The 26,201-nt window shown below is 36.6% G+C and overlaps 1 protein-coding gene across 12 annotated transcripts in view; it reads left to right on the plus strand.

Annotated features, from left to right (window-relative positions):
* The window catches only part of Fam172a (family with sequence similarity 172, member A), a 457,564-nt gene that overhangs the window by 243,787 nt on the left and 187,576 nt on the right, over positions 1-26,201 (plus strand). The gene's annotated exons all lie outside the window — the stretch shown is intronic.

Consider the following 26,201-nt stretch of genomic DNA (forward strand, 5'->3'; position numbering starts at 1 on the left):
GGTTCCTGTGAAACTGCCAGAGTCAGGCTCCAAATCTTGGTCACCACAAATGATGATGGGTGCTGGGGAAGAGCTGGCTCTGCGGTCCCCAGGCCGAGGCCAGGGACGACAGGTTCTCACTCTTGGACAGCACAGACGCAGCTTGATGTTTCAGAAGAGGTGAGAACAGAGTGTAGGCCTACTGGCTGTCTCTACCCTGGGAACAAGAGGGAAGGGTGGGAAGAGAGCTCTTCATTGGTTCCTGCGGGTAGGAGACTCCTTGTATTTCTTGGCCCGGTGGCTTGGCTTGGTGGTGACCATGGCTGAGAATACAAGAAATCCTACCGAGGAAGATTAAAAGTGCTGCTTTTTAGAGGAAGACCTGCTCCATTACTCCAGTATGACATATCCTGATCAAAAGACAGTCCCTGGTTTAAAGGCATTTATTGTAGAAAGGCAGAGAGAGAGAGTAGGGAGGTAAAGGCTGTCCATGGACATGTGGAGTGAGGGGGGAAGGGAATGCAGAAAGGGGGAGCAAGAAAGTGAGAGACAAGAGTAAGGGAGTAAAAGGGAACAGAATAAGAGTAAGAGAGGAAGGAGAGGGCAAGCAGATCCTTTTATAGTGGGCCAGACCTACCTGGCTGTTACCAGGTAACTGTGGGGGTGGAGTCCAGACATAATACCGGGAGCTTGGGGCATTGTCCAACGTGACTGATAGCCACAGAATTATGGAGCTCTGGGGCCTTGTGTCAAGAGCCTGGTGTCTGGGAGCATGGCAAACTTCCTTCCGTCCCTTGAAGATTTATCTCCTGGGTCTCTGGGGTTTAAACCTAGCTCAACCAGAAAACAGGCTGAGTTTCATGGTCCCACAGTATTGGGAACTGAACCAGTGTCCTCTGCAGGAACAGAAAATGTTCTTAATAAGAAATACTGAACCATCTCTTCAGCTTGTAATTCTAATTTTAAATCTCAGCCTGAGCCTCCTTACAGGTTTTGTTCTTGTTTTGTTTTGTTTTGATATGATTTGGGGGTCAGAGGCTGTTTTGTTTTTGTTTTGAGACAGAGTTTCATTGGGCAGCCCTACATGGCCTGGAACTTGCTGTGTAGACCAGATTAGCATTGAACTCACAGAGATCTGGCTGCCTCTGCCTTGCAAGTGCTGGGATTAAAGGTGTGTGCCACTATACCCAGCATGCCTTCTATTCCTTTTTCCCCTTCATAGTATTTAAAGGTATCTCTCTCTTTTTTTTAATTTAGTTTTAAAAATTTATTTTTCTCAAGTGTTATCCCCTTACCTGGTTTCCCCATCCACTGGATCCCCTCTATCCCACCCCCTCTCCCCACTGCTTTTATGAGGGTATTCTTGGCTGCTAGCATCCAACTCTGTATTTGTGAGGGTTTGACAGGGCCTCTTAGGAGACAGCTGTATCAGGCTCCTGTCATCAAGCACTTCTTGGCATCCACAGTAGTGTCTGTGTTTGGTAACTGTTGGATCGATCCCCATGTGGGGCAGTCTCTTTATGGCCTTTCCTTCAGTACTTTCTCTGTGCTTTGTCTTCATATTTGCTCCTGTGTATTTTGTTCCCCTTTCAAAGAAGGACCAAAGCACGCACACTTTGGTCTTCCTTCTTCTTGAGCTTCATATGGTCTGTGAATTATATCTTGTGTATTCTGAGTTTGGGGGCTAATATCCACTTATCATTGAGTCCAGACCATATGTGTCCTTTTGTGATTGGGCTACCTCACTCAGGATGATATTTTCTACTTCCAATTGTCTGGGAATTTCATGAAATCGTTGATTTTAATAGCTGAGTAGTATTCCATTGTGTAAATGTACCACATTTCCTGTATCCATTCCTCTGTTGAGGAACATCTGGGTTGTTTCCAGCCTCTGCTATTATAAATATGGCTGCTATGAACATAGTGGAGCATGTGTCCTTGTAATGTGTTGGAGCATCTTTTGGATATATAACCAGGAGTGGTATTGCTGGGCCCACAGATAGAACAGCCAGACTGATTTGCAAAGTGGTTGTACCAGCTTGCAATCCCACCAACAATGCAAGAGTGTTCCTCTTTCTCCACATCTTCATCAGCATCTGCTGTCACCTGAGTTTTTGATCTTAACCATTCTGACTGGTGTGAGGTGGAATCTCAGGGTTGTTTTGATTTGCATTTCCCTGATGACTAAGGATGTTGAACATTTTTTAGGTGCTTCTCAGCCATTCTGTATTCCTCAGTTGAGCAGTCTTTGTTGAGCCCAGTTCCCCACTTTTAATAGGTTTATTTGGTTCTCTGGAGTTTAACTTCTTGAGTTCTTTGCATATATTGGATATTATCCCTCTATTGGATGTAGGGTTGGTAAAAATCTTTTCCTTATCTGTTGGTTGCTGTTTTGTACTATTGACAGTGCCCTTTGACTTACAGAAGCTTTACAATTTTATGAGGTCCCATTTGTCAATTCTTAATCTTAGATCATTGGTGTTCTGTTCAGGAAATTTTCCCCTGTGCCCATGTGTTTGAGAATTTTCCACACTATCTCTTCTTTTAGATTCAGTGTATCTGGTTTTATATGGAGGTCCTTCATCCACTTGGACTTGAGCTTTATACAAGGAGATAAGAACAGATCAATTTGCATTCTTTTACATTTTGACCTCCAGTTGAATCAGCACTATGTATGTGTTGAAAATACTGTCTTTTTCCCACTGGATGGTTTTAGCTACTTTGTCAAAGATCAAGTGACCATAGGTGTGTGGGTTCATTTTTGGGTCTTCAATTCTTTTCCATTGATCTACCTGCCTGCATCTGTACTAATACCATGTAGTTTTTTATCACATGCGCAGCTTGAGTTCAGGGATGGTGGTTCCCCATAAGTTCTTTTATTGTTGAGAATAGTTTTCACTATTCTGTATTTTTTGTTATTCCAAATGAATTTGAGAATTACCCTTTCTAACTCTGTGAAGAATTGAATTGGAATTTTGATGGGGATTGCATTGAATCTGTAGATTACTTTTGGCAAGATGGGCATTTAGATATGGAAAGAATGAGAAGCCTCGTCTAGTCCCTGATTTTAGTGGGATTACTTCAAGTTCCTCTCCATTTAGTTTGATGTTGGCTACTGGTTTGCTGTATATTGCTTTTACTATGTTTAGGTGTGGGCCTTGAATTCGTGATCTTTCCAAGACTTTTAACATGAAGGGATATTGAATTTTGTCAAATGTTTTTTCAGCATGTAATGAAATGATCATGTGTTTTTTCCCTTTGAATCTGTTTATGTACTAAATTACATTGACGGATTTCCATATATTGAACCATCCCTGCATCCCTTACATTAAAGATATGGGCCACTACACCCAGCATGCACTCTATTTCTACCCCCCCTCGATATTATTATTTAAATATATTTCAAACCTTCTAAGAGCCAGAGTTGGCAGATAGATGAATGACTCCAAGAAAACCACATCTTCCAAAAACCCTGGGACTGATAGACATATCACACACAAAGACTGTGCCAGAACCTGCACAGGTTCAAACCAGACCAAGTCCCAGCACTGAGAAAGAGATGCAGACACAAGTCTCAACCCTTCCCAAGAAGCTATTTGCACCTGATGCCTGCAGGGAGAGGGAAAATTTGTTTTCTCTAATAGAGTGACACTGGGTATAGGAATCATACCCCAGGCAGGCCTATGAGCAATTGTTGAACACAAAAATGGACTCCTTTTGTGTGCATTGGTGGAGGCAGACTTTTTGTTTCATTTTGTCTTGGTATTTTATGTCTCAATAGATTTTTTGGTTGTTTCTTTGTTTTTATTTTTATTTCTGTTTCGTTTTCTTTCTTGACCGAGAGAGAAAAAGAATATGAAGTTAAATGTATAGTAACTGAGCAGAATCTGGGAGGAGATAGTGAGAGAATGTGATCAAGATATTGGACAATTTTTTCAATTTAGTTTAAAATGTAATAAATCATGTCCAGTATATGTTTGTATGATTTTTGAAAACAGTTTACAGATCTCTGTGAGTGTAGCAGAACTTTATATTGTTAATCCGAAGTGGGCTTTACTTGATTCTTCTTTCCATGTTACTTTACATTTTAATATTATCACACCAGTTTTTATACATTTTAGATGTACATTTCTGTTTTGTTTGTTTTATTTATTATTAATATATTGTTATATGTGAAGAATCAAAACTTCCTGTTTCTTTTAACATTTGGTATCATTTAATAATTTTCAGCTGACTTTAATGTATATTGTTTAGTATGTAATACCTATCAGTTTATATGACTAGCATTAAAACTGTTAGAAAGGTTCCATTAAATTACATTGAACTACCAATCTTTGCTTGGTCACAAAAATTTTGTATTTTTTAGTATTCTGATTTTTAAGAGTTAAAATTAAGTGTCATGATAGGAACAGTTACCATCTGTCTCAGGTTTAATCTGAATTGTATAAAGTATTAAAGATAGCCCAGTTTTTGTCACTGTTGTTGTTTTTAATGATTAATGCTATAAGTTGACTAATGAAGCGTTGTCATTTTGTCTATCACCCATGTCACAGGACCATTCCTTTGCTATAACAGATTAGCTTGTTGATAGTGTATCTGAGAATGTTAAAGCCAAGGAAATTGACATGGGCATTAAATCAACCACAATATTTGTTGTCTCATTTTAGATTTTAGGCTTCGTGTGAAATTATGTCAGTATATTCCTGTAACCATTTTAGATGTGTTATAATTCAGTCTCACATGATATAGATGAAAGTGGTGCTAGCCCTTGACATCTGAGAATGATACTGCAGTTACCCTATGTCTTTTGCTTATACCATGCTAAGACCAAAAAAATGTATTGTCATTTCTTTCTTAATTTGACTTCAGTATTTAGAGATTGTTTATAAGCATTTTTAGCTTCACAGATTTTTGCTTATTTATTATATATATTATGTTATATATAACAGATACCTTAAGGGAGGGAGCATTTTACATTAGTGTGCTATTTTTAATATGGATATTGAAAGAAAAATCCAATATTTTAAAATAATTTGTTTCAATATCTACAGATACAAGTAAATAATTATACATTTGTAGCTATAATAGCTTTTATTTGTAAGTCATCAAAATCACTTTAAAATTAACTTTTTAAAGACACTAATTTTAGCTTTGTAAATGAAATTTGGGATTAGGGTGTATTTAAGGCTATTTTTTAAATGAACTTAAGATGCCAAATTGACAGATGACCAATGTGTCAGTCCTGTTTTGCCTGTCCTTCTTGTCACACACTGGTGGATATTTCTCCACTTTTGTTCCACTTTAATATAAAGCACACAGATGTTTCAGAACAAGACTTGACTTCTGACCTTGAGGCCATTAGGGTCAGGGTCCTCGGGGCCTGTGAAATTATCACAAGCTGAGCTAAAGTTTTTCTCCAGCACAGGAAGTAACTAGTAAGTAAGAAGTTAAAAAGGAGCTTTGTCTGAGAGACAAGATGGTCCCAGTAAGGGTCAGCTTCTGTAGTCTGCTGTCCCTGTAGGAGGCCATGCATGGGAGGAGGAGATAATGTAACCTCTGCAGATCTGTCAGCCTGGAGCAGAGCTGAGAAGTCTATTTAATATGAAATACCTTGCTTACATCTTAAAATATTAATGATTATCATTTCAAATTCTTGTATTTGATACTTGTGCAACAAATGATTGCAGTTGTAAGGCAGGAGCATTACGATGCAAACTGAAGAGAGAGTGACCCCATCCTAAAGAGCAACTTACAAGCAAATAATACTTGCACTGCTGTGGTCTTCACTGTAATAAACGTGATAACATGGAGCTTCACTAGGTTTTTATTTCAAAATGCTTTTTCAAAGAAAGCGTTGGGACAGAAAAGCAAGCTCTATGATGCTTATAAGCTTGTTTTTTTCTAAAGCCAAGCATTAGTGTTGAAAACGTTAACAAACGTCTCGGGATATTTCAACATATGTGTCATGTAATTGTCTCACATGGTTTCAAGTTGTTAATACTAGCTATATGAGGAAATTGTGAAGATTAATATTATAGTGTATAAAACTTAAATTATGGTATAGTTTTCTCTTGGTGCTGCATTATGTACAAGTCATGAATAAATCCTTTAGCTTTCAACAGTTTAAAATATTTTAAAATTATTCAGAATTTACACCTCTTAAAAGAATGTAGGGCCTTTGTCCCTGTGTCTCTGCCTCGGTGTATGCCATCATATTCAAGTATGCAAAAATTATTCTCTTCATGGTCATGTAAGGTAACATTTTTCTTCTTTGAATCATAAGTATAAAGAACACTGTATGATACATACAGTTAAAAAATAAATATAATTAATGCAATTTTGTATAGTCTTTATTGTTTTAATATCATACATTAAGACCTTATATAGTAATATTGCCATTTACTGGGTTAAATTTTGTGTAAAATTCTACTTTAAATTAAGTGTTTACTTTGAAGTTTGCAGAACAAAATTATAGAAGGCCCATGTTTTGTTAATTTTTGGTTTTGGAAGCAGTGAACATAATTTATCATTACATTCTCTCTTAAAGTGTTGACTTGCTCCTCAAGCACTGGCAGTAGTCAAAGATTTCTTTTCGGAGCCACTATTCATTTTGTAGGAGTATGTCTTGCAAAGCAGCTTTACCGGGTCTAGTTTCATAAAAACAGTGTGCAGTTTGCTGTAACCACAAGAAACATGATACCAAAAGTATCCTTTTCACCACCTCTGCTCTCACTACAGAGAAAACTCAAACAGCTCTCTGTGATCCTAGAAAAACAAGTATTGATAAGACATTCAAATTAAATTCAACATGTAGTTATCAAAGGTAAGAGAAGAAACAGGCTTACCAATTGTTAATGAATTTCTGAAAATAATGTATTTGTCTATATACTTTGTCTAAGCCATCAACACAAAGGCTTATAGTTCTGTCTTAGGCATTTAATTTTATATGATAGAATTAATAATCTTAGTTACAACTTGCCTTCCAAATTGATTTGGAAAGACTTGTACAGACTGTGCAGCCTACTTATTAAAACTTAGGCTCTTTGGCTCATTTTTCTCTAATTTTCACATTTCAATTCATGTTTTGACATGTCCATAATCTCTCTCACAGCCACTTGGTTGACATGATTCCATTGCTTCCACTGGCCATTTCACTGGACTTTGTTCTTGTCTTTCCAGGTGCTAAGCAGTTTAGGAAACCAAGTAACACTCTGAGCATTGAGCTTGCAGTCCTTGTCATTGTCCCTTACCTACCTGAGTTTAGTTCACTGCTGTGCTTACAGGGGCTCAATACATCACATTCAGATACCTTCCCTTAATCAAAGCGAGAACAATCATATTTTTTATAACGTGTATTTGAGTTAGTACATTTCATTAGCTTCGCTGACTTGTCTGAACAGATAGAATATTAGGATCTGCTCATTTTTAGTTCTTTTTCTATGTTGTTAGTGGTTCGTTCACAGCCATCATTAAAAAACATCACTTAGAAATGTGTGAAAACAGCTCCTTTTGAAAGCAAGTCTTTACCCACTTTTGATTTTGGTTTTTCCATGCTTGTCAGCACTTGATTGGCACCTCACTTGCATGTGAATTAAGGAATGAAGGGAACTCTTATTTTCCTGCCATTGTTCCATGCTGGGCTCCCTGGCCTCCAGGCTGCCTAAGCTGCCTTGAGCAGCTGGTATAAGGCTAGTTTTGGGCATGGCTGTATGAGGACACTCAGCCTCAGTCTACTCTTGGAAGACTCTTTTAAGTTACTTGGAAAATGATTTATATTTATACTAAGGAGGAGATGGAATTAAGCTAAAAATTTTTAGCCTTTACCTTTAGGGATATGACAATGGCTAACTATGGCCTTAAAGTAATAACATTGTATTTTGTCCACAAAAAGACAAAGTAAAATTAGTATTGGTAGGAAGTTTATTTAATGTGATTTATGTGAATTGTGACATTTTGAGTGGCTGGGAATCAGAAATTGAGAAGTGAAATAAGGAAGAATAAACCATAGAAAATGGAATTATAATGATATCAACATAACTGAGAATAAAAACACTCTTACAACCTTACTTTGAATCTAGGCAATTCAGTAAAAATAACATTTGTAGGAAAATGACAAAATACATCTTAATTAGTTTTACTTTAAAATTGTCTTGTGTATCTAAGTCTTTGATTACCCAAACACTGAAGAAACAGCTTCCAGGTAAAGAGTCTAATGTTGTCTTCAAGTTTGGGAATACTCAAAACAATGAGTGACATATTTGCAGTTAGTTGGCCATTGCATGGAGTTTAAGCCTTAGCAGCAAGATTCCTACTAATTTATTCATTCTGCTCTCAATTTACATATTGACTGATTTCAGAATTTTAGCAAGTCCATTTATCCTCATTAATCAGCATTCCCATTTTCTGCTGATAACTCCAACTCTCAGTTTGACAAGAAGGACCACCTCTCTACAACTCATTTTCCCAAGTCTACTACTTTCAGTAAAACAGGAAAGTTATTAAAGTGAATTATGTTTTCATAGTATTTTATCACCGCCAATGGAAGATCCCAAAAATACCATTTCATCCCAATATAGTGTTGGCTTATTAATTTACTATTGTATGTTGTTTTAGTTATTTTATGCATGACATAAAATTTATACAACTAATTTGAGATATAATTACTTACTGAATTTCATTGAGATATACTTTATATGCTAGGAAATTCATCTTTTGAAGAAGTACAAATTAATGGTTTTTAGCATATTTATAGATTTTTACAACCATCACCAATGTCTAAATTCAGATTAAGTCCCTTCAGGTTTGGTTTTTTTTTTTTGGTTTGGTGTTTTGTTTTGTTTGTTTTTTGAGGGGAGGGGTTGTTGGTGTTTTTTTTTTTTTTTTTACAGGTTTGTTTTATTTTATTTATTTTTTTGGATTTTTAAAATTTTTATTTTATTTGTAATTCATTTTTCACACTCCATATTCCATTCCCCACACCTCCCCATCCACACTCCGATTGCTCCCCACCCCATACCTCCTCCCCACCCTACTCCATCTCCACGTGGATGTCCCCACCCCCCATCCCACCTGATCTCTACACTCCCTGAGGCCTCCAGTCTCTTGAGGGTTAGGTGCATCATCTCCAAATGAACACAGACCCAGAAGTCCTCTACTGTATGTGTGTTGGGGGCCTCATATCAGCTGGTGTATGTTGTCTGTTTGGTGGTCCAGTGTTTGAAATATCTCAGGGGGGCAGATTATCCAAGACCGCTGGTCCTACAGAATCGCCCTTCTCAGCTTTTTTTCAGTCTTTGCCAACTCAACAAGAGGTGTCAGCTGCTTCTGTCCATTGGTTGGGTTCAAATAACTGCATCTGACTCTTTCAGTTGCTTGTTGGATCCCTCGAAGGGCAGTCACAATAAACTGCCCCCCCCCCCTTTTTTTGAGCTCTGCATAGCCTCAGTAATAGTGTCAGGCCCTGGGACCTCCCCTTGAGCTGGATCCCACTTTGGGCCTGTCTCTGGACCTTCTTCTCCCCAGGCTCCTCTCCATTTCCATCCCTTTAATTCTTTCAGACAGGAACAATTATGGGTCAGAAGTGTGACTGTGGAATGGCAACCCCACAAATATCCTGTCTTTCCACTGGAGGTGGGCTCCACAGGTTCCCTCTCCCCACTGCCGGGCACCTCATCAAAGGTTCCTCCCTATGAGTCCTGGGAGTCTCTCACCTCCCAGGTTTTTGGTGCATTCTGGGGGGGTGTCCCTCCAACCTTCTATTTCCTGAGGTTGCCTGTTTCCATTCATTCTGCTGGCCCTTAGGGCTTCTGTCCTTTTCCCTCACCTGGTATCAAATCAGGTTCCCCTCTACCCCTGACTTCCCTGCCACCCCATCCACATTCCCTCCCAAATCCCTCCCTTCCCAATTATAATTGCTTTCTTCTCTCTCCCAAGTGGTACTGAGGTATCCTCAATTGGGCCCTTCAGCTTGTTGAGCCTTTTGAATTCTGTGGACTGTATCTTGTGTATTCTGTATGCGTTTTTTTTTTCTTTTTTCTATTTTTCTTTCTTTTTTGGCTAATATCCACTTATTAGTGAGTACATACCATGCATGTCCTTTTGGGTCTGAGTTACCTCACTCAGGATGATATATTCTAGTTCTATTCATTTGCCTGAAAAAGTCAGGATGTCCTTGCTCTTAATATCTGATATTCCACAATATCACAATATTACACAATATTCCATTGTGTAAATGAACCACATTTTCTGTATCCATTCTTCTGTTGTGGGACATCTAGGTTGTTTCAAGCTTCTGGCTATCACAGAAAAGACCACCCCTTCAGTTTAAGTCCATGAAATATCACAAAATGAGTAGTCTTAAATATCTGCCCCTAGTGTCTAGTTTTATTGCTTGGATTATGTTCCTCCCCTTCCTCCTCTCTTCCTACTTCCCCATCTTGCTCTACCTCCTCATCTTCCCTCTCCTTCTCCACTGCCTCCTCCTTCTTCCTCCACTTCCTCTCCCTACTTCTTCCTACCTCCTATTTTTGAGACAGGGTCTCACTATATAGCCCTCACTGTCCAGGCACTCATGGAGATTCTCTTGTCTCTGCCTTCTAGGGATTAAATTTATGCACTACCACTGTTAGCGTGTTTGGATTAGTTTTTACAAATTATGTGTGATAAGTGTCAAGTTTAGTTTAATTTTTTTTTAAGTATTTGTATTCAGCTTTCCTGCCACTTTTCATTGGGAAACAAAGCCATTTTTCTTTTTATTGTATTAACATTCCATTAAAAAACAATTACCTATGAATGTAAGCCAGGACTCTGTCCCATTGATAAATGTTACTGTCCTCTTAGTGGAACCACAGTGACGTACTTGAAGCAGCTTTGCAGGGAGTTTTGAAGTCAGGATGTTGGTCTAATACTTTTTGAAGATTCCTTTGGCTACTTACATATCCTTACGGATTTTAGAATCAGTGTGGTTACATATCCTTATGGATTACATATCCTTACATATCCTTACGGATTTTAGAATCAGTGTGGTTACATATCCTTATGGATTACATATCCTTACATATCCTTACGGATTTTAGAATCAGTGTGGTTACATATCCTTATGGATTACATATCCTTACATATCCTTACGGATTTTAGAATCAGTGTGGTTACATATCCTTATGGATTACATATCCTTACATATCCTTACGGATTTTAGAATCAGTGTGGTTACATATCCTTATGGATTACATATCCTTACATATCCTTACGGATTTTAGAATCAGTGTGGTCGTTGCTGGGAAGAAGAAGATCAGGGATTCTGATTCAGGTGCATTCAATGTGTGAACATTGTGAAGATTATTGCTATCTTGATGATAAAAGCTTTTCTATCCATGAACTTGGATTGCCTTTCCATTTATCCATTTACTTGTGTTTTAAAAGTATCGTGTTCCCTAGCTGAGAAATTATTTGCAATTGATTGCTATTGAGGCTAGCAGACTGTTGAGGAAGGTAAAGTCTTTTCTTTTTAAAGGTATGAGCACTGGTAGGTTACCCAGTCTTTAGTGGAAGACCCACACCCTTAGGATTGTATGTATTCAAGGCTGTAGTATTTGTGACTACAGCGAATTTGGTCTCTTCCTTTCCAATCTGGATATATTTTATGTAATTGATTTCATTTTATAAGTTGTTTTTGCCTTGTTACCCTGAGGAGAACCTACAGCCCAAGGTTGAGCTGATCTGGCTGAGCCTTCTTTAAGATTTTAAAGGAAAGTGACGATCATATGCCCCAGTACAGGGGAATGCCAGGGCCAGGAAGCGGGAGTGGGTGGGTTGGGGAGCAGGGCCATGGGAGGGTATAGGGGACTTTCGGGATAGCATTTGAAATGTAAATGAAGAACATATCTAATAAAAAATGAAATAAAAAAAATGAGTGTTTTGCCACCAAGTGCGGTGGTCATTGTGGTTATTCATTTGTTACTTCCCTGGCAAACTAACGTGATCATCTCATTCAGAAGATACTGGGATAGAGCAAAGGTGGTCTTTTTATATAATAATCAATCCAGACTACTCTCTGGGAATTACTTTTGTAAGAGGCTTTTGCAATGTCAATAAAGACTGTACCAGGCTAGAGTCCTTCCACATTCACACAGCTAAGAGACGAGACATGATCTCTCTTAATAAAATGGACATTGAAGCCATTGAGCTGTTAAATGTAACATAATACTTGTCAACTCAGAAAATAAGTTGACAAATTAATGTGTTAAATATAAATAAATCTTTAAAGTGAGTTTCTCATTGTATAGCTCCTAATGGCCTATAATTCACTTTGTAGAACAGGCTAGCCTCAAACTCAAAGAGATCCACCTGCCGTTGGCTACTAAGCACTGAGATTATAGGAATATACAACTATGCCTAAATAATAAATCTTTAACCAAGAAACATTTATTTTCCCATATTCTATATAATATTTCAAATAGAAAACCTATGCTATAGATATGAAAAACTATGATGGTCTACTGAAATGCTTTAATGAAATTGTAGAGAAACACATTTTAGCTAAATAGAGACTTTTTTAAAAGCTGTTCTTACGCATTATAACTCACTGCAAATTCTCAAAAATAAAGTGCCTAACTATGCCTGTACTTGTGATTTGATATCTAAAATTGAAAAGAGCTTTTGAAAAAACATATTTTAATATGAACTATTTAGAATCTACCTTAGACTGAGGACCCAATCCTTATTAAATAATTTACTCAATTAATTCACGGAAGTTGGGTAGGCCTCAAATTTAAACCATTCTGAATCCATATTAAGATATGTCTTGAGGGAGCAAGGATAACAACCAGATCTTGCCAGAGAGCTCTTTTTCAGTGTTCAGAATGGTTTCAGAAACCAGTCTGCTACAAGTCAGCACTGGTGCACGTAGCAAGTGAGTCCTCAGTAGTTGCATATTTATAGATTCGATAAGCTTGGGCTTTGATCAAGAGGTGTAAGCTGATTGCCAAGGGAAGGAAATCAATGTTAAGTATGAAGTAAATATAGAAATTACTTATAAACAGTTTTTCCCCTGTAAACCTTACATCACTCCCTTATAAGAAAGTACAAAAGAAACTACAAGGTCTGTCACTGGGAAAGTAGTAACAACATATCAAGACTCCACCCACTGCCAGCAAGTGGGCAAATGGAACATTTTCAAAAGTAAGAAAGAGAATATAAGGGTAACAGTCGAAAGAAAGAAAGAAAGAAAGAAAGAAAGAAAGAAAGAAAGAAAGAAAGAAAGAAAGAAGGAAGAGGGGGAGGGGAGGGGAGAGGGAGAAGAGGAAGAGGAAGAAAGAGGGAGAGAAGAGAAGAGAAGAGAAGAGAAGAGAAGAGAAGAGAAGAGAAGAGAAGAGAAGAGAAGAGAAGAGAAGAGAAGAGAAAAGAGAAGAGAAGAAAGAAAGAAAAGCAAAAATCCTCTTGGGCACAGAGTAACATTATGCTACTCTTTTGGGGCTATATAATACTAATTATTAAAGTTGGAGACACTACCCTGATGTGTATACTGTCTCTCATCTCACCTTCATTGTTGTTATTGTTGTTGTGTTGTTGTTGTTGTTTTAACAGTCTTACTTATGGATGTTAGGCTAAAACCCACATTTCACACCCAGCACATATGCACTCTAGCTCTGAGCCCTATGTTCATTCCCTCGGAACTGTTTCTGTGAATGAATTAAGTTCACAGTAAAGCCAATTGTGATTTCATCGGAATTGCTTCTTAGTGCCCTCAAGACACATTGTACTATTTTTTACAGTTACTGTTAAGGGTATCCATTCATTATTCAACTGAACTCTCCCTCTTTGCATATGTACTTCAGAGACATTGAAATATCATCTCTGGTCCCAGGAAGATGGTAGCCCAAGCAGAAAACATTGAAGAGAGCAATAGAACAGGATAATTATAACATGGGATGACAACCAGGAAGTTGTTGTGTTAACCCCCGATGTAAAAATAATCTATATAATAGACTTGCTTTGGCGTTAAATACTAAGAAATTTTTTTTTCTGTGAATGAACTTATGTTTTTCTTCTGCTATATATCAAAAAAATATGTTTTTGCCTTAATCTGGAAACTCAGTTCTCAGGTATAAGGATTTCCATTTCAGCAATAATCCTGACTCTTACTTTCCTTAATCAAAGTCATGTTTTGCTTGAGGTCACCTCATTAATTATTTTTTCCCTAGTTGGCAAGAAATAAATAAGTCCCCTGTTTTTCTTGGTTTCTACCACACTTATTACCTGGCTAGAAACTTACCTGTATACTCAACAGATAGTTTTTGTGATTGATTGATTGATTGATTGATTGATTGATAGAAATATGATACATAGAAGATAGATAAAATTCCATCAATCTATGTATAAAATTCTCTCAACCATATCTTAGATGTTGTTGAAAACAGCGACATTGAAGTCAGCCCTGAGTAGTAATGTAGAGCTTCAAGCCAGAACCAAGATGGATGAGATAACAAAGAAGAAGATGAAAGATGAGTATTTAGAGACCTTCTCATTGAGTGTGCAGCAAGTATTTTTGTGGCATTAAATGTTGGGTTCATGTGAGAACAAATAATGTAAATTACTAAATAAATAGAGTAAATTAGCTAAGAAATATCTTCATATCTTAAATCTCTTTTCCAGGGAAGTAAGCAGACATAACCCCAAACTTTAGTTATATTTTCTGTGAATAAAATCAATATGAATTAGGTCTCATATCCATTAAAAGTTTGTTGTTGCCCTATGTAAACATTTATTATAATTATAATAAACCTACTGTAGACTTTGTGACTCAATGAACAACCCTTTTAAATTCTACAGACTCAGGAGATCAAGACACTAGCTAATAGAGGCCCTGCTGCTGACCATGTTCAGTCATACAGTTCCTTCACCTTTCCCTAAAATATTCATCTCATTGTCAGAATTTGAATCCCATGAAATTATCTTAAAGTTTCCAGGTCCATTTCTTCATACCATTATCCTAGGTGTAGTGTTTTAACATACAATCTTTTGGGAAGACTCAAACTTGGGATCCATAATACAGATTCTCCAATGTCAATGCCCCTTTCATATAGATATTTCATTAATTTCACTCAACAGCCTTTATTTTTTATTAAACATTTTGTTCATTTATATCTCAAATGATATCCCATGTACAGGTTACCCTTCCAAAAATCTCCATCCCACATTTTCCTTTTCCTCCCTCCCCTTTGCCTCTATGGAGGTGATCCCCTATCTACCCACCCTCTCCCACTCCACCACTCCAGTATCCCCCTACCCTGGGGCATCAAATCTCCACAAGACCAGGGGCCTCCCCTCCCATTGATGTCAGACAAGGCCATCTTCTGCTATATATGTATCTGGAACCATGGATCCCTCCTGGTACACTCATTGGTTGACGGTCTAGTCCCTGGGATCCCTGGGTGGTCTGGCCAGTCAATGTTCTTCCTTGGGGTTGCAATTACCCTCCACTCCTCAAGTTCTTCTGCCAGCTCCCCTACCGAGGTCCTCAAGTTCAGGCTGATGGTTGGCTCTAAGCATCTGCATTTGCATTGGTCGGGTACTGGCAGAACCTCCCAAGGAACAGCCATACCAGGTTCCTGTCAGCAAAGAAGGTTCCAGGATGGCCCTTTAAAGCAGTAATTCTCAACCTGTAGGCCAAGAACCCCAAAGACCTTTGGAAAACACAGATATTTGCATTATGAATCATAACAGTAGCAAAAATTACAGTTATAACGTAGCAATGAATATAATTTTATAGTTGGGGTCATCATAGTATGAAGAACTATATTCATAGCATTAGGAAGGTTGAGAACCTCTACTCTAAAGCCATAACCTATCACAGTGGACCTCTAAGGCTAAAATTTAGAGGCCCGTGTAAATGCCATCCAAAAGTGCTAAGAGTGGCACTCAAGGCATGCTTCTCACTGAGGTTCTGTGCCTTCCTTGTGTGAAGCCATGAGAACACACAAGTAATTTGGATTAGAGTGCAGTACCAATCACTGTCATTTCTTCTCTGTTTCATTATGGACTTCAATGAGTAAAAGCATCACTCCTTCAACATGCTCAGATCAGTCCTAAACATCCATGAACCTGTATATCTATCTTGTAACATCTATAATTCCTTGGCCTCACCCACAGGCACAGCACCTGTAGAAAGATAAAAACATGTTCAACTTTCTCCAGTGGTAGAAATTCTCTTCTTGCTTTTTTTCCACTGAAAAGGTGTCAAGAGTGGTTTATAATTATAAATGTTCATAGACTTTCCCTGGCATCAAAAGTATGGTGTCAAAGTGCTGATTTCAATGGTCAACTTGTTGCCTCCATTACATCACTGTCCATCTCACCTATGAAAATGTTTCCAGGAGTACCACTGTTGCAGGCTCACCTGCAAATTCTCAGTGTTACTTTCTATCACACATTTTGAGGCATCTGTTCAAAACTAAGTATATTTATACTATGTCTAAATATTAAAATTCAATGGGGCATTAGATATTAGAAGCATTTTGTGCATTATAAACTAACATTTGGTAACATTTGTTTTTCTCCAAGTTCTTACTATAGATCTTCAGGACAGATACTTTGATGGCTGATTGCTATAGAATGAGTCAGTCCTCTCTGATTCTCACTTCTGTCTTTATAGAATATATCAGGCAGCCAAAAGATCTTAAGACATGACTGTATCAATCCATTGCTAAGCAAATGATAGTCTGAACTCTTCCCACTAGGATTAGTTATGTCTGGAAGTCTTAAGAGCATAAGGTGGCAGTACCATCTTCATGCCTATCACCAATATCAATAATACTTAAATGACATTCTGCATCAGGTGGTCTTTTAACTCTCTTACTTATTTAAGTGACAAATGTATTCATCTTGCTTTGAGCATTGAACTGGACTTTGGACTGGACAGTGAGCTTATATACATATACTATACTTTTCTTTTATAACCAGTATATATGTGACTTTCATATCCTAGATATTATGACTACAACAAACATAGGAATGTAGGTTATTTTACTGATACAATTTGGCCCCAGAATATGTGTGATTGTTTAGAGTTTCTTGAGGACCAATGTACAATTTTTATAATGGTGTAGTGATTTACATTTCCAGCAATGCACATGCAGGGTTTCCCTTTTTTTCTATATCTGCAGCAGTACTTGATAGCTTCAGAATTTGAGGCAATAGCTGTCTTTTCAGGAGTGAAATGCTACCTCATTTGGGCTTTGTTTTATCTGATTGAAGCACTGTGCATTTTACCTAGTGCATTATGCATGCTAGACTAACACTCTACCACTAAGCTATAGCCCTAGGTCTCTGCACTACTTTTTTTTCTTTTCAGGCAGTGTTAAGTTGACATCATTGGCCTTGAACTCACTCTGCATCCTAGCCATGCCTTTAACAACTTATGATCCTCCTATCTCAGACAAGCTGGGATTACAGGCCTCCTTCCACACTTGGCTGCAGTTCATTGTTGACAATTATTTGCATATTCCTGATAATTAGCTATTTTGAGCATTTCATATACCTGTATGCCATTTGTCTGTCTTTTAAAAAAATTCCTACTCATGTCTCTTGATTATTTTAAAATCAGATTAATTCTTTAATTTATTTATTACTTTAAAATAACTTGAATTCTTAATATATATTGTGGATTTTTATGATGTAGATTATTTGCAGAGTATTTTTCGACCATTAACCACTGTATTCACACTGTCTCCATGCTGAGCTGAGGGGATTAGTTTAGATATGGTTCAATTTGCTTTATTTCCTCTGCCGCTCTTGTCTCCTCCAAAGTACTTACCCATTCTGAGCTCTTGAATAACTTTCTCTTTTTTTCTTCACACTTACTCGGTTTTTGTTGGATTTTTTTCTTTTTTAGATTTTATAACTTAATTACAAAATTTCTTCCTTTTTTCACCCCCCCCCCATATCCTCGGATGTACACTTCCTTGCTCTCTGTCAGGTTCATGGCCTCTATTTCACTAATTGTTAGTGTGTGTGTGTGTGTGTGTGTGTGTGTGTGTGTGTGTGTGTGTTCCTGTATAACTTACTGAGTTTGTGTAATGTTACTTGTATTTATGGCTTCTGGGATGAATGTTTGCTGTTGGGTAACCAATTGATGTGCTCTTCACTGGGGAAAACCATTTCTCCTGTTCTCAGCATTTGCATTTTATAAAAGAAGAATATTTATAATGCATAGAGAACAACAAATTTTTAAAATTATTGTTAGCTATATAGTCATGAGAAATTTCAATTTGTGTAGGGTTGAGGCACCGTGGGCTTTCCTATCCAGTTTGACATATTCATAGGTATTCTTCTGTTAACAACTATAACTTGCTATAGTTAGTATTAAAGGAGATCTGTTTCATTATTCTTCTTGCTCATGCAGATACTCATCTTACCAGTACCATTTAAAATACGCCCTCTTTCTATTGTGTGTTCTTAGAACATTGGTTGAAAGTCAGTTTGTCATGGATGTTTTCATTTGCTTTTAGCTTCTCTATTTTGTATTACTAATACATGTATCTGGTTTTATGAAACATCTACACTGTTTTATTTTGTGAGTTTTTTATTGTAATGTAATTACAGCATTTTCCCCTTACCTTACCTCCCTTCCAACCTTCCCATGTATACCTCCCTATTCTTCTAATTCATGGCCTTTTTACATTAATTATTATTGAATGCATTTATGTATTTGTGTATAAACATATTCCTATAAGTAACAAGTTGATACTGTATAATGTTACTTTTAGGTATGTTTTCAGGGATGACTGTTTGCCAGTGGAAAACTAGTGCTCTTCTGGAAAGACCACCCTTTCCCATTCCCAGCTTTACTGGGTTTCTTATACTTCCTTGTGTAGGGCTTTTCCCATCCACCTTGGCATGCTTGTTGATGTCATCTTTCAGCTCATGTTTGTGCCATGATGTTGGTGAGGCTTTCTAGTGTTTTTCCTTATGATACTAGGAGACATACTCTCACAGCAAACACCCTGACCCTCTGGCTCCTTTCATGTTTCTACACATTGTTCTGCAGTGCTCTGTGAGATCAAGATGTCGGAGTGTTAGGAAGTTTATCCATTAGCAGTGGGCTCTACACTTCTGCATTTTCATTGGTTGTGATTTTTTTTTGTAGTTGTCTCCGTCTGTTTCACTTTAGGGGTAAGAATATACAACCACTAATTTAGTAAAGCAGCATAATCCCTGACAATAATCTATAAACATATGCCTTATAGCCATGCTGTTTTGACTACCATAGCTTTTTGGTACGTTTCGAAGTCAGGTAGTGTAAGGCCTTCTGCCTCTTTGGTTTTGCTCCAGATGATTTTAGCTATTCCAAAGTTTTTTCTCTGCTTTTGGCTCCTTACCAATTTTTAGAGTTTCTCCTCTAGCTTGGGAAAAACATCACTGATACTTTGGCAGGCAATTTCATTGAATTTGTGAATTGCTTTGGATATAATGGGCATTTTTAACAGTTTTGATTCTTATAATCTACAAATTTGTGTGTTTTTGCATGTGTTGGTATTTTCTTCAGTAGTACTGACTTAGTTTGCTTTCTGCTCTTGTGATGAGCACCATTACAAAAAGCAGTTTGGGGAGGAGCGGATTTGTCATGATCACACTCTATTATAACTGGAAATTAGGGTAGAAACTAGAGGCAGAAACCTGGAGACGAAAACTGAAGCAGAGGCCATAGAAGAGCACTGCTTACTGGCTTGCTCCACAAGCCACGTTCAGTCTATCTTCTTATCCCATCCAGTAACACCATGCCAGAGATGGCCCCACCACAATGGCTGGGCTCAACAGAACTGCCTGCAGGGAGCCTGATGGAAGCTTCTTCTCATTGTGACTCTTCCTCTCCTCAGATAACTCTAGCTTATGTCAAGTTGGAAAGTGTGATAGATACTTTCCCTTAAATACAGCTTTTATTTCCTGGCATAACTTACTTTCCAGGTATTATATTCTAACGTATCGTATTATGTTGCATTATTTGTAGCTATTGTGAATAACATAGTTTTCTTGATTTTTCAGTCAGTTAATAATTTTTATTACTACTGATTTTTTAGGTAAAATGACCCCATCATCGGTCCATATACTTGAACACTTGATTCTCATCTGGTGAACCTGTTTGAGAAAGTTGTAGGATCTGGGAATGGGAAGTAGCTAGCTGACATAGATTAAATATGCCTCTGGTTTGGGTCTAGACCTCCCTTTAATTCCTGTTCTCTAAGATGTGAGGAGCCTCTATCACACAGTCTCATTGTTGAGGAGCCTTCTGCCAGTCTCTCCCACTTGCTGAACTAATAAAATCATGATGAAATCATAAGTCAAATAGACCTTTCCTTCAAAGTTGTTTCTGTTAGGTATTTTCTCATAGCAATGTGAAAAGTAATTAAACACATTTTTAATACTGATACTAGTATCCTGAAAATTTTAAAACCACTCCTGTTCTAGTAGAATGTTTAACACTTGTTTATAAAGTAATTTCATTTACAAACAGATAAATTTCCCTATTCCTTTTTCTAGTTGTTCTGTTTTCCTAGTGTTATGTTGAATATGAATGATGAAAGTGGATATCTTTTTTTTTCCTGTGATAAAATACTCAGAAAAGCTTACTTAGAGTGATAACGTCTCATTTCAGCTCCCAGTTAAAACTTACAATCTGTCATTGTGGTGTGGGACGACACAGCAGAAAGAACTAGAGGAAACTAGTTATATTACATCCACAGTGCATGGGCATAGCATAGAGCGACTAAAGCTCACCTTTTCAATCTCAAACAGTCCATGATCACTAGGCTCTCCCCTTCCTAGATAATGGACCCATCCACAGTTGGATGGGTCTTCCTGTCGCAGCCAAACAGCAATTTAAGATAATGCTCCTTTGGCTTGCCCAGAAGACCATCTCCCAGGTGATTCTATATTGTGCTAGAATTATCACAGTGTCTTATTCCAAATCTTATTGGGCAAAATGTTTTCACCTTTGCTAACTTCAGTACAATTTCAATTGGAGTTGATTCTAGATAGGTTTTATTGTGTTTAGATATATTCACCATGTCAGCTTCCAAAGGAGGGAGATAGCCCAGAGCCTTCCCTTACCCAGCGATGATCCTATGAACTACAAATACAACCAGCATGCCATTGTAAGGGTGCAATAGTCCACTCATATCTTAGCAGTAACCAAACCTTCTAGTTGGACTTAATGCCTGTCAAATAAGAAGAAATCATGGCTGATACTGGAAACCAAGGCTACATAACTACCTAGAGCCAGTAAGATCTTCAGTCTTGGAGACACACAGCCACAGCTTTACTGAGCCAGCATAATCTCTAAATACACTCTAAATATTTGTCACTCACAGGTAAGTGTTATTCCCATCCCTCATCAAGGAAACTTTTCTTTGAAAAATATGGAGACTGTTATAGAAAACAACAGCCAATGAATATGTAGAATTGTGTAGCCCAACCCCAATGGATAAATCTACTGAGGAACTCCTGCAGACAAAGCAGATTATATTAGATTATATTAGGTCATATTAGATTATATTGGTGAGAAAAAAAGGATATGAATTTTAAAGAGAGCAAGAAAAGGTACAAGAGGAAAGGGGATTGCAAAAATGAAAGGAAAGGGGTTAATGATTGTAATTATAATTATATCATTCTACTATAATAAAAGGAAAAATGTGTTCCTTGTTCCATTTTTTTCATCATGAAGGGATATTAAATTTTACTCGGTATTTTTTGTGTGTCTATTTGGATAATAGTTGGTTTTCCCCATCATTGTCTTGGTATAATACTTACTTACTTACTTACTTACTTACTTACTTACTTAGAGGTTTGCGTGTGTTTGAACCATCCTTATACTCCTGTTGTAGGTCACATTTGGTCATGATGGATCATGATTTTGACGGGTTGACAGATTTTATGTTCTGTTTCTTTTTTTGTTAGAACTAGCTACTACTTGTGGATTTGATTTATTCCTGTTTTTATAAACTTATCGGCTTAAACTTAAAAAGTAATTTCTGGGTTTTCATGTACTTCAGGATTCTATATTTCTCTTTTTAATTACATGATGATTTATTTTTACAGTCTCTTAACTTCTTTATGTATTTTTGTGGCTTCCAAGCAAAGATTTTTACCTAATCAATTACCCAAGCTAATGAAGGTGGAAGAAGATAAGGAAATTTTATAATAATAACTCCTATATTAGTTATATTTAAATATTGAATTTGCTTTGTAAGAGAGACTTAAACAGGAGAAAAGTGAAAAATCTGTAAATATCTAGAAAGGAATGAATTGTCCTAGCTAAATCTATATATATATATATATATATATATATATATATATATATATATATATATATATATATCTACTCTTCTTTGTAGCTCATTCTTGCTGTGAATAGACACTTATCTGGATCCCCCATACCAAAAGAGATCCATACTTATCTTTTAATACTAGCTATGTAGAATTGAATCTGTTAAAAAAAATCTGTTCTATCAGTATTTGCTACAGCTTATTATTGATGAGTGTAACTAATATCGATGTAGAGTATTCCCTGCTAAGTACAAGACATTGTTCCAAGTGTTCTAGAAACATTGGCTCATGCAATCGTTCTAACAACCCATGACATAGGACCTAGTATCACCCTCAATTCCATATAAGGGAATGAACACACATGATATATTATGTAGCTTATTTAAGATCATACAAGAAATAAATGATGGAGTCAGAATTTACGTTGGGTTTTCTGCCTCAAAAGCATGTGCTCATAATCACAATGCTGTACTACTGTTCCCAGGAATCGCATGGTTAGCATATAGTTGGCCTGGTCATAAAGCGTCACTCAGCAACTAAAGTCCAACCTAAGTGTCACTGTCAGTGGTAGGTGCTTTGACTCTTGCTTTATGGACAGGGACTCTGAAAGGTTAAAGAACTTGGAGAGTTTGCACAGGGGTCAAAGCCAAGTCAATGGATTTTTCTCAAAAGGCATACTTTCTTCTAATGTTTTAATTAACTTCATGAAGTAAATTTTCAGTAAATTAGGATATTGTGATGAATGAAGGAACCACCATCCATTTAAGGCAACTCTGCCTCTATAATAGAGAACAGTTTTCAATAAACTAAATACATGACACCTACTTTTTTTTTAATTTAATTGTGATTTTTTAAAAGCAAGAAGTACACATAGTGTACAGATTTATATTAGGTAGGATAATTTATTTTATTTCTACTATGATAAAAATAAATATTAAATATCAGATTATAATGTACTAAAATAATTTCTCAGTCTTGTATGGATATGAAAAACATTTAAATGTTGTAATAAGTAAAACCAAGTTGATACTGTATATGCTATATACCACAATTGGCAGCTACACTTCACTGTGAATTCTAGACTGCTCACTTTTATGTTCGAAATTAAAATGGGAGAAAGGGAAACATTTGAGTCTCTGTAATCAACCTACTGCTTCCTTGTTACCACTTATAAGCACTTTAAAATGCTGTCTAATACTTGAAAAGCACTAAATTAGTATTATAGTACTTTGATTTTTTTTTAATCTCTATACTTTTCCCATGGAAAATACTCAAGTTTTTTGTCAAACTTTAAATCTAAATAAAAAGATCAAATGTTTGGCTGGCATACTGAGCTATGCATTAGGAAAACGTATTTTTACAATGACACGTAAGGTCTCACCAATACAGAAAGCACTGCACAGAAATGAAGAAACTCAAACTGTGCTTTGCTTTTCTGCATAGTTGCATTTCTTTCCCTCAACTAAATAAGCCAATGTTTTAAGATGTCTGTGCTCTTTTAACTGCTAAGTAAGCAACCTAAAATCGTGAACTTTATGAATAAGCCATGGTGTTCATTTTTTATACGATATTTGAGTTACAAAATCAATACTAGCTAAACTACTGAAAAGAATAATTGTATGGTTGTATTTAAACTTAAAAGTATTTGCTAAATGTCTGATAAGACATATCTACAACTGCCAAAGACTAGAAGGCAATAAAGATAAAAGTTTGGCATTTCTATGCAGACTCTGTTTTTTGCTTGTTATGTTTGTATTACAGTTGAAGGCATTATAATTCATATTAAATATTTTCACTTCTAAAAGGCTTTTGAAAATAAGTTACAGTTGATATATAAAAACTGAATTTTAAAAATACAAGGAAAAATTTGCCCTCGAATATTTCTTTGATGTCCAAACTTTGAGGCATTTGTGAAGCAATAGCCCAGCTTCTTGTTAGAATCCTTGGCAGAAATAAAGCTTTGTGTATTACTGCTGTCTGTTAACTGATTTTCAAAGTCATTGTGTATCCTGGACAGAATCTAGACTGATTTTTAAAGACATAGACATTACCTTTAGAAAAAAAAAAACTCATCCTGCTTCAAATTCAACCACAAAAATCAAAAAATAGAGTTTTATTCTGAGAATAACTACTTTTATATCTTAAATTGTTTCTGTTACATTTTCTCTTATATTTTTGGTTAAGAGCTACCTGAGATTGTGTATGTTCCTTATATTCCTACTTTCTTTTCATAAATAAAAGTATATTTAAAACTAAGCCATCTGAAGTGTTAGTAAAATTCAGCTCTGGAGTCTTTAAGAAATGAGAATTTTATATTTTCACTGAGTATTTTTCCCCTGATACTTTCTTCCTCTGTACTGTACTCCAAGACTTTTAAACTCACTATTAAAAAATAACACATTTTAAAAATTCACAAGAATTGTAAGATATTCATCAGTATGTATTTACTGTCTGAAACTGAGACAGCTGAGAGGTTTTTAGATCCAATTGATCCAGTGCGCATGTCCCCTCCCTAGGTTGCAGGACATGCTTCTATTTGCATAAGGCCCTGGGCAAGGTTCTTTCTTGCATTGATTGCCCTGTCCATGGCTGCCTGATGTGTTCTTGCATTGATCATTTTGTCTTTTCTTGGAAGACAGTGTTACAGTGTGTTCATCTTAAACATGCTAGGAAGAAAGTAAAATTTAACTGCAGATGTCTCAATTTTATTCAAGAAGAGTGTGCCCTTTAGTGAGACTGATTGTTGTTCTTTGAATTTGGATGTATAGTTTGCACTGTACACTAGATTATGTTTGAAAAAGAAAATTGCCACAGTATATACCAATTATCGTGTGCCACTTTTGCTTGTCAGTGTCTTTTTCTTCTACCTTAAAGCCATTTTCGTTAAAGGTGGTCCCAAACAGAAATTACGTCCTAGAAAAAGCAATCCCAATTCTAACAACAAAAATAACAGGAAGCAACAATTACTTTTTCTTAATATCTATTAATATCAATGGACTCAATTCCCAAATAAAAAGACATAAACTAAAATTTACTAGTGTTTTCAGAAGAGTATCCTCTGGCTTAGTTTAAGTGAAGGGTGCGTTGTTTTATGAATTTAGGAGTAAGAACTCTTGCTTGTCCCAGCATTTAAGTCTATGTTCTACAGTGGCTTTCCAGGTGCTGCTGAGCAGCATTGGCACTGGTGGCACGTATCATGTAACCTGCCACAGACTGCAAGAATTATTGTAGGAAACATTTCCTATAATGTTACAACAGAAGCCTGAGTTTGGGATTAACGCTTTAAGCAAATTTATAAAAAAAAAATTGAGCAGTGAATGTTATATAACTTAATAATTTTTGTTATTGGTATGCCCTTAAAACAACATTTATTTTGTCTGCTCAACATGTTTGTTTAGACAAATGCCTGTTAGCTCCAACTTATTTCCAATGGACTAAGGAACTGACAAGACAGTGCAGGGTTCTGTCAGTATCAGGGCACTATACTCCTGCAGACCCTGCAGCTGCATCAGAGCCTATGTGAGTTTATATAGAAGGCAAAGATTTAGAAATGGATCGTGGCTGACCTTCATTGTTTGGCTGTTGATGATTAAACTTTGGTACTGAAAGTCCTTAATGTTTTTAGAAAGTATGCTTAGTAGTACCTACTACTACTGGGATAACTTTTTATGCTGTTTTATTTTCATTAAATGGGTCTCAGTTTCTGAACACTGTTAAAAGAATTGAAATTAAACTTAAGAGAAAAAAATACCATGATATAAGTATTTCTCTCAGTAATACCACTCAGCCATAATAATTCTGCTTTATAATTGTTTGGTATACTTTGATAATAAAATATTAGAGGTCCCATTGTTAAATTCTTGATACCACTTGTTATTTTTAAGATGCCCTGTAAAAACTCC

The sequence above is a fragment of the Mus musculus genome, chromosome 13 (genome assembly GCF_000001635.26).
Source record: "Mus musculus strain C57BL/6J chromosome 13, GRCm38.p6 C57BL/6J".
Classification (NCBI taxonomy): Eukaryota; Metazoa; Chordata; class Mammalia; order Rodentia; family Muridae; genus Mus; species Mus musculus.